The sequence below is a fragment of the Petaurus breviceps genome, unplaced genomic scaffold (assembly GCF_028583685.1).
Source record: "Petaurus breviceps papuanus isolate PSGF00001 unplaced genomic scaffold, PetGlider_PUasm1.0 138, whole genome shotgun sequence".
Taxonomy (NCBI): Eukaryota; Metazoa; Chordata; class Mammalia; order Diprotodontia; family Petauridae; genus Petaurus; species Petaurus breviceps.
The window spans coordinates 25,000,991-25,010,420 of NW_027185694.1; the positions used below are offsets into that span (position 1 = coordinate 25,000,991).

Here is a 9,430-nt window from a genome sequence, read left to right on the forward strand (position 1 = left end):
AGAGAGAGAGAGAGAGAGAGAGAGAGAGAGAGAGAGAGAGAGAAAGACACACACACACACACACACACAGAATCAGCCTGTTCTTTTTCTCCATAATATTTTCTCTGTTGTAGTCATCTTTAAACTCTTAGCCCAGCTGTCAAGGAGAAGATGATGAGGCAGGAATCTATGTGGAAAAAAAGATCAATGAATGAATGTAGAGCACAGAAAAACAAATGACTAATAGTACTGTTTGGAGCCCAGGTATATGGCTGTTCCCATGGGAGACAGGAAACCTTGGAGAAAGAACTCTCCTTCTCTGGACATCTCATTCTTTCTCCCTTTCATTCAACCCCTGCACCCTTCCTTCTTAATGGACTACTCCCTTAGTAGGGGGAGTAGTCCCTTTCCCTTTGGTTTTTGCTGAGCTCCCTTTCTTCCATTTCTTTATACACTCTGTAGCCCAGCTTCTGACAGAAACTCTGAGTCTTTCTTGCTTCTTAATCCCCAGAAGCAAGGTGTTCCTGTGTGTATATGTATGTGTGTGTGTGATCTTCAATAAAGTTGGGGAATAGTAGAGATAGAGTTATTTCATTCCTCATCCCCTTTTTGTTTGACTATCCAATAGCTCTGTATCTTCCTGTTGCCCTTAGAATCCTAGGACCATCCTACTATAATTTCCTATGTATTCATTACATTTATTGAGTATCTATTGAAAACAGAATCATATTTGAAGTCTTAGGACCTGGGTTCAATTCATGTTTCTGCCAAGTACTACTTACATGACCTTAATCAAGTCACCTAACTCTCTAGGTCTCAGTTTTCTCATCTGTAAAATAAGGAAAATAGATGAGATGATCCCTAAGGTAATTTCCAGTTCTAGATTCTACAGTTCTATTTTGATTGGATGGTTCCTTCCTAAAGCTTCATTTAGGGAGGGAGCCCAGGCTGTTGCTCACCAGGCTGCAATCTATAATCCTCTTAATCTGTCAAAATGAATTGTAATAATGAATGAATGAAATGAATCAATGAAATCAACAAAATTTAATTGAATACTATTATCTTGACCATCCCCTCCATGTATACCTACAGGTTTGGGGCTTTCTCTATACTTTTTTGCCCCAATCAAACTTGCTGGTGTTGTGCCTATTCAGGACACTAATAATGTCTATTATTAGACATGTCTATTATTAAACTGAGACCTGGGAAAGACCTTAGCTTAAAAAGGCCAAGGTCTCCAACTGCATCCTGGACCATCTCCAGTCATCTTGATCTATATCTTGCCACTGGACCTAGGTAGCTCTGGAGGAGAGAATGAGGCTGGTGACTTTGCAACAGCCCTGCCTCACTTCAATTCACTTACAAGTCATGACATCATCTTCCTGATGTTGTGATTCTCTTTGAGACTGAAGGACAAATAACAAAGTCAATTACAATTTAAAGTATTAGTAAGTGATGTCTTAACATGACACCCTTTCGAGGTAACATATTTGCATTTTTAAAGGCTTGACTGATGAAATTCTCAAATTTTACCATCTGCCTCTTCTTTTCACCTACAGAGATTCCCCTAGAACTCCAGAAGCAAGAACCTTCAACTCCCTTCTGGGCAAGTAAGAGTATAAACTCATTTCCAGCTCTGTCCAAAGCCTTGGGACTGAACTTCCTGAAAAAAAAAAAAGTGGACTAGGAACCATGGGAAATGGCATTTTCCTATTTCTATGGGTAAGAAATATAAAATATTGATAGTTATCAATCTAGACAGGGCCTTACCTAAGTGTTCCTAAACCTGTAATGGAGCTGTACTTTGTTTCAGAACTTTCTCTGACAGCCCCAATCTTTCCTGCATTTAACAACCTCCAGCACAGAGTCCCTTAAAATGTTACTATTGTCACTTTGTTTTGGTTTCAGATGTATTTGAAGGGCCTTGCCATCAGTCTGGTCCTCTTATTAGAATGCAAGCTTCTTGAGGGCAAGGACTATTTTAATTTTGTATTTGTATCCTGTGTTTTGCCTGTAATTAGGACACCTGGACACCAGATGGCAGTGCCTCATTTATGGTCTCCATACACTTATCTGGCAGCTTTTTATGCTTGTGGTCTTCCTGAAGTGAGAATATTCTTTCTTCACTCACTGATTCAACAAAGACATTAAGCCGAGATTGTAATCAGAGCTCTGTGCTGGGTGTTGGCAGCTAGGTGGCAAGGCAAATAAAATGATGAATATGGAGTCGGGAAGACCTGAATTCAAATCCTACCTCAAGCACTTACTAGGCAAGTGATGACCTGCACAAGTCATTAACCTCTGCTCGCCTCAGTTTCCTCATCTGTAAAATGGAAATAATAGTAGCACCTATCTTGCAGAGTTGTGAGGATAAAATGAGATATTTGTTAAGCATTTGGCACATAGTAAGTGCTATATAGATGCTAGTTATTATTATCATAAGGAATATGAGGAGGAACAAGGTCTATGGTGTAGCAGAAAGAATATTGGATTTGGAATCCTAGGACCTGGATTCTAACCTTCACTCTGCCACTAACTGAATGACCTTGAACAAGTCATTTAGCCGTAATCTCTTCAAGTTGAAGGGTTTTTTCCCAACTGTAAAATGAGACTGTTGGATATTAGATGATTTATATAACCTCTTCAAGCTTTGGATGCAATGATCTTCTAACAGTCTCTATCCTCCAGCAGCTTACCTTCAAAACATAACTACACTTTAAGGTATAATGTGACAATAGTAACATTTTTTTTTAAGGGACTCTGTGCTGGAGGTTGAGGGTTAAATGCAGGAAAAGTTGGGGCTGTCAGAGAGAGTTCTGAAACAAAGTACAGTTCCACTATAGGCTTAGAAACACTTAGGCACCTCTGGGGGGAAAGCTGCCAAACCCTTTTGAAGGCTGTTTTCCACCTTTGGTGCCTACCTGATCCACCTAACTCTCACCTGTGGCTCCAAGAAGCTATAGCATGTAAAGTGGCCACATGAGCTAAACCAGGTTGAGAGTAACTGAGGGGTCTCAAACCTGTTGGTGAGTCAGGGGGGTATCTACCCTAAGCATGTGAAGACTTCCCTTGGTGGAATGGGCAGATGAAGATGAGAATAAGTTTTTCCAGAGGCCATGAAGACAGCTGAAGCAGCCTCTATGGAGCACTTAGAGCTTGGTCAGGCATCCGGTCATTCCCAGTTATCTTGGCTTTTGTCTTGCTACTGGACTTAGATGACTCTGGAAGAGGGAATGAGGCTAATGACTTTGTGCAACTTGGCTTCACTTAAATCCAAATCACCCAGGAGTCAAGAAATTACCCTGTGATGTCACTGGTTCTCTTTAAAAACGAAGGACAACAATTAAAAAAAAAAAGACAAACAACAATAATAAAAAATAGAACTCTTTTTTTTAAATAGCAGAAGATTATTTTATTAAAATAGCAATGGTCAGCCATCTTCTGTGCCATAATGAAAAACGGATTTATTTCCAAGGAAATCATAGCCTATAAAATAGAGAGAGAAAGAAAAGGTGATAAGAAATTGTTTAAAAAAAAAGACAGTGGCAGGAGTTTCAGTTCCAATTATTAACTGTGCAATCATGGGCAAATCACATAAACTCTCTGGGACTCAGTTTCCTCATCTGTGAAATGGGGATAATCTCGCATTACTTACTTCACAAGGTAGTTGTGAGGAAGATACACAACCTTCTCTTATCCAGCCCTGTATATTTTCACTGGCAGTCCCCCATGCCAGAATTCTCTCCCTAGTTACTTTTGTCTCCTGGCTTCACTGGCTTTTTTCAAGTTTCAGTTATAAATCCCTTCTACAAGAAGCCTTTCTGGGTCCTCCTTAATGTTAGTGCCTTCCCTGTAAGATTATTTTCAATTTATCCTGTATGTGTATCTTATTTGTACATAGTTGTTTATATGTTTGCTCTGCCCATTGGATTGTGAGCTACTGGAGAACAGGAACTATTTTTTTTCTTTCTTTGTACCCCAAGAGTTTAAGACTGTGCTTACATGCAACAGATACTTAGTAAATACTTGTCTATGTGACTTTCCAAAAAAGATCATTGTTACAAGGAAAGGCTCACTGGGTAGGGGGAAACAGGACAGGGTATACCCAGAACTGAATGTGATGTAAAAACAAAAGATACCAATAAAACTTTACAAAATTATGTTTCCTTGGGATTCAGTCTTGCTAAGTTTTGTCTCTACTAACACACTGAGGATAGACTAAGTGTATGGGATATACAGATATACTATATCTGCATATACCTTTAGTTCAATGATCTAGTTACATTCCAGGGCCAATCAAGATCTAGTTACATTCCAGGGCCAATCAAGACCAGTACCAGCTTGGGCCTGTATTTTGTGGCATGTCCAAACAGACAAGGATAAGAGTTCCAGATATTTTTCACACTTTCTTTCCAGGACAGTGTCTCAGAATTCCCAACTCAAGCTACCATCCCATCATTCTGAATAGCTCTCCAACTTCTAACCCCTCAGGGCAGCTTGCCCATAGCAAAGTCTCTGATCGTTTTCCTCACAGACCTCCCTGTTTCATTCCTTCTCTTCATTTTGGATTCTTGGGAGTGTGTTAGCACTTACAATCTTTGTAAGAGTTTGGGTCTGAGATGTCTTTTAACACCTAATCTCACATTCAAGAAATCTCCCCCAGTCTTGCCTCCACAATTGATATTTCTCCTGTGGTCTCTACCTGCTTCCAGCTTAATCCAATAATTTCACATTACTTGACACAGTCTTTAGAGAAATAAAATGACAATAATGTCTAATATTGTTATTTTACAAAAGGTGCAATTTTCTCCGGCTCATCGTTCTCTGCTTCCCTATCAGCTAGTGACAAGCACCTATTTCCATGAATGCCCACTGTGGAAGCTGGGAAGCGATTCAGATATATAACACCACATTACCTTAACAGGGGAGCTGGAACTTCTTGGCACTGCTATCTACTCTGCCCTGTTTTATAGTTCCCAGAAAACTCTGAGTCTCAGAACTGAACCTCAGAGACTGAACTTTCCAAAAATGTGCTCATACTACTTTTTGCTAATGCAGTGCTTGGAAAAAAGGAAGCCCTATAATGTGTGTTTGCAGCTGAAACTCCCAGGCTGAAGGAAAGTGCCCAGTAGAGGAACTGAGAAAGGAGAAAGTGAAAACGGATTTATTTCCAAGGAAATCATAGCCAATAAAATAGAGAGGGAAAGAAAAGGTGGTAGGAAATTGTTTCAAAAGCTGTCTGCAATTTCAGTTTGAAACTACATAGAATTTCACCTTGATAGAAACCAATTTAGGACTTTCTAAAGACACTGAAAGCATTGTCCTTTCAGTCACCCATAGCTGGGAAAAGTACACCTTCTCCCAGGGCATATCTTGGGCCAGTCCAAATCAGAGTAAAGTTGTGATCTACTCTTTGATGCTGAAATCAGATACAACTTTGGTCCTTCCCCTGAAATAAATAATTATCCTCGGACCCCTCTCTGGAAAGGAGGAAAGTGTAGGGGGTATGCAGGTAAACCCTTCCCCATCCCATCCTAATCCCCTGACTGCCTTAGTCCACAGGGAACTCCTAGAGAGGTTTCCAGATGTCAGAAAGAACACTGGGTTCTGCAAGGAATAAGAAAGACACTGAGCAGCTCAAGAGGCATGAGGACTTGGAGGGGCCAGAACACCCACAGGCTAGGCCCCTGCGGACAACTACATGCACCAAGGAGACAGCGCCGGCTGGAGACGCTGAAACTGCTACAGAAACAGCGGGAGAAATAGAACACCGCCCAAGACTTGGAGGCACCAGCGGGCCAGATGGGAAGAAAGTGGCTTGGAGTGGGGTGCACCTATCCAGTACCTAGAGAGAGGCAAGGAAGCAAGGGAGAAAACCTTAAAGAGGGGCAAGGAGGCACGGAAGAAAGCCCAACCTCAACCTCAACCCTGGGGTAGGCTAAGGATGTGTGTTGGGGAGGGGGTGGGGAAAGACAGCAAAAGTTGCGATATGAAATCACGTGCACCGGGCAGCAAGGGAACCACAGGAGCTCTAAGAGGAGGACCCTGCCTTTTCCCTTAGTGCCATGTGGACCCTGAAGGTGTTGGGAGGGAAGTCGACACTATTGACCCAACCCAAAAAGTAGGACTCACTAGTAGGGAACAATCTTTTGACTGGTAGTTAACTCCCAGTAATGCGGGGTAGTACAATAAATTGGAAGGACTGTATTAAGTTACTTCGGGAAAGAGGAATGGAGAGTTTCTTTGCCTTCCTGCAGGCTCCAATAGAAGTCCTTTCGGCTCTCCCTTGTTTTCTCTAGACCCCAGCTAGGATGTGCCCATAGAATGTCCCATAGACCAGAGGTCTGCAGGCCTCTCCGACTCTCCAGTTCAGATCTGTCTATCTAGTTTACCCTGGGTATCTTTGCTCGGTCTGAGCCTCTTTGGCTCATTCACCATCTCTGGCGTAGACTGACTCAGCATTCCACATTTCTCCCTCAGGGCCTCTGCAAAGGCCTCTATCCAGGTCTGCGGGGAAGCCGAGCATCTCTATCTTGTCTCCCAGGCAGACTGGGTTCTCTCTCATATTCAGAAGCAACCCCAGGAGTCCCCACACTTGGAACGAGCGGGAAGCGGGGATAGCTTGCTGACCTGAAAAAGGGAAGGAAGGTACAGAAAGAAGCAAAGAGGACAAACAGCAGAAAGAAAAATAAGGGGAAAAGGCAGGGGATGGAGAAGTAGCATGTTAGAAAGGGGAAACAGCCAGAAGAGCCATTTCCATGGAAGCCTTTCAGTCTCCCGAGGCGGTCAATCGCTGGGGGATCGGGTAGCGAGAGAAAAGAGAATTGATTCTTTTTGGGTAGCTTCTCTTGCATTTTCTGGATAAACAATAGGGTAAGACCTAAGGATATTTTGATGGGTTCACTTTTTCCCCTGGGAGCAAACAGCAAGACGGTTGGTTGCTTTAAAAACTCCAAAGAGGAGCAAACATCTTCCCTCACCGGATATTGTTTTATTTTTGTCAGTGACACACAAATTAGCATCTTCCCAAACACTTTAAGTACTGAGATTATTAATCATCTTTGCAGCCTATAACCCCAGAATACAACCGTTTTGGAGGCTCCCTTAAGCTCCGGCCCTTCCGGAGTTTCCCAGGGGTTTAGATTGGCAGACAGAAGGGAAGCCTAGACGACTCTAACCTCCGTAGTTTCCAAGGAGAATCTATGGGGTCAGATGGTGAAGTCTAGGTTTCCTCCTAAAAAAGTGTTCATGTTCTGGGATGGAGGTGACTGCGCTTGAGAACCCAAGCAGCCCATCCTGCACAGCCCGAGATGCCCACGCCTCGAAGGAACCAAGTGGCGCAGGTCCCGATATTCAGCCCCTATCTCTTGGGCGGCATTCCCCAAAGCGGGGTTTCAGCACCACAAGTGATTTGGAAGAGGGAGATGGGAGAGGGATAGAACACGGGGCTCAGGGCCCTCGGAAGAAGCCGCCTCCTAGGCAACAGGTGGTTGGGGGGTTCGGGCGAGTCCCGCCATTACCAGCGTTTCCCTTACACTGCTCTTTCACGTTGCCAAGTGTGAACTTCCACTAAAAAACAATAACCCCAAAACAATAAATAACGACAGCAAAAACAAAAAAACCTACAAGGTGAGAAGTGTGAGGTCGATTTTAAAACTCAGGGGTTAGTAAGTTGTAGGTTGCAATCAGCAAGCATTTATTAACGCACCTACTAGTTGCTAGATAACTGTGCCAGGAGCTGGTTATACAGATACAAAAGAAGGAATCCACAACCTTTCATCCCTAATCCTGCCAGTTCATAGCAGTTCGTTTTCTGGAAATATCATTTTCTGCACGGTGGGCCGCCCCTGCCTCCGCTTCCCCACCTTTAATGTTTGCGATCTCTTTCTAAACCCAGATTGTCTGGGAGTTTAAAAATCAAACCAAACCAAAAAACCTCCCTCACCTAGGTCTTCGAATCTAAACCAAAGCAAGTACTTGTGTAGCCAGCTCTGTCCCGACTTGGGGCGATGGATACAATTGTCAGGATTAACATTGGTGGCAGGGAAAGGGCCCATCTGAGAGGTTCCTAGATGCCTTCTGCTCAACCCATCAGGTGTGAACGGTTTCCCACAGCGCGGGAAAGTATAGGACCGACAGCAAGATAAAGAAGCTGCCCGGCTTACTTTCCAAGGAATTAACTCCCCTTATCCCAGAGCCCACCAGCCCAGGGGGAGTAGAGGACCAGTCATACACCGGGTGAGTCTCAAGGCACCGCTCTGTCTACCCCCACAGTCTTCAATCGACTCCTGCTATTTTACGGGGAAGGGAGTGTGTGCTAGGCGTCAAAAACTCTGGCGCTGCGACTTTCAGAGGCGAAGGCAGCACAGAAGTATATTTGAAGGCTGCCTTGGGAGGGTATAAAGGCAGTACTCTTCACTTGGAAAAGTTTGCAACCACTCAAACGCCTCCGGCGTAGAGGCCTGGGCAGGGTCTCCTAATCCTATACTTTTCCATCGCCCACCCACCCCCATCTATATTTACACTCGGGAGGCGCGGGAAATTCGCAAAGTGAACCACAAGACAGATGTGTACGTGGGTGTGAGTGTATGTGTTTTGTTATAGGGGACAAAACTTCTCACTGTATGCCTCACTTCTCTTACCTGGATACCTTTTAATTTTTAAATATGTCTATTATTGACCAGGCAAAGGTATTGCTCCCTAAAGTCCGGAATGTAAGCGGGTCAAGAGGAGTGAATTCCAAAATGCAGCCCCAGCCACCCCAACTCTTCCCGCCCCCCCCCACTCAGGTACATAGTGAAGGCCCTAAGACCTAAATTGGGAAATAGTGTGGTTAGGATTGGCAAAACTTCATGGAAGGCTAGAACAAGGCTTACAGTCCTATCGGGAATGTTTTAAAAATTTTTTATTTAATATATAATTTATTATTATTACTATTTTAGAAACAGCTGACAACGGAATCTGGAAGAAATTCCTCAGTTTCTCCCAGAGTACCATTTTTTTTTTTTTTGCTAGATTTATAGTGAGGTTCATGCCCACGCTGTTTATTCATTTATTTTTAAGCTGAAAGTCGGGTAGGGAAAAGAGGGAAGTTGCTGCTGCTTTTAGCAAATCCTGGACTTAAAAAGTCAAGCTTTTCTCTTGATTGAAGGTTCTTCTCATATTATAAATTCTGTCATTGATTTTGACCACCACCACCATCCTCCTCTTCCTCCTCTTCCATCCACTTCATATATAGCATTTTACCATTTAGAAAATGCTTATTCCAGCTCCCCAAAAGGAATGTATTTTTTCTTAGAGGAGGACAGCACTTTTTCTATAAGATTTTCCTTTTCCGCCTCTTGCCTCGCTATCCCCTAACCACCGGCGTTTTAAAATACCCTTGCCCCTGAACAATCTCTCCATCTCCCCCTTCATCTCTCTCTCTCTCTCTCTCTCTCTCTCTCTCTCT

At 43.3% G+C, this 9,430-nt stretch overlaps 1 protein-coding gene and 1 long non-coding RNA gene across 2 annotated transcripts in view; both read right to left on the reverse strand.

Moving 5' to 3' along the window:
- LOC138177415 (lipase maturation factor 1-like) overlaps positions 1-9,430 on the reverse strand; it is a 618,163-nt gene that overhangs the window by 280,501 nt on the left and 328,232 nt on the right. The gene's annotated exons all lie outside the window — the stretch shown is intronic.
- The window catches only part of LOC138177410 (uncharacterized), a 7,942-nt gene continuing 1,880 nt past the window's right edge, over positions 3,369-9,430 (reverse strand). Inside the window, exon 3 of the long non-coding RNA XR_011172493.1 lies at positions 3,369-3,465. This is a non-coding gene — a long non-coding RNA (uncharacterized lncRNA). The remainder of the gene's footprint in view (positions 3,466-9,430) is intronic.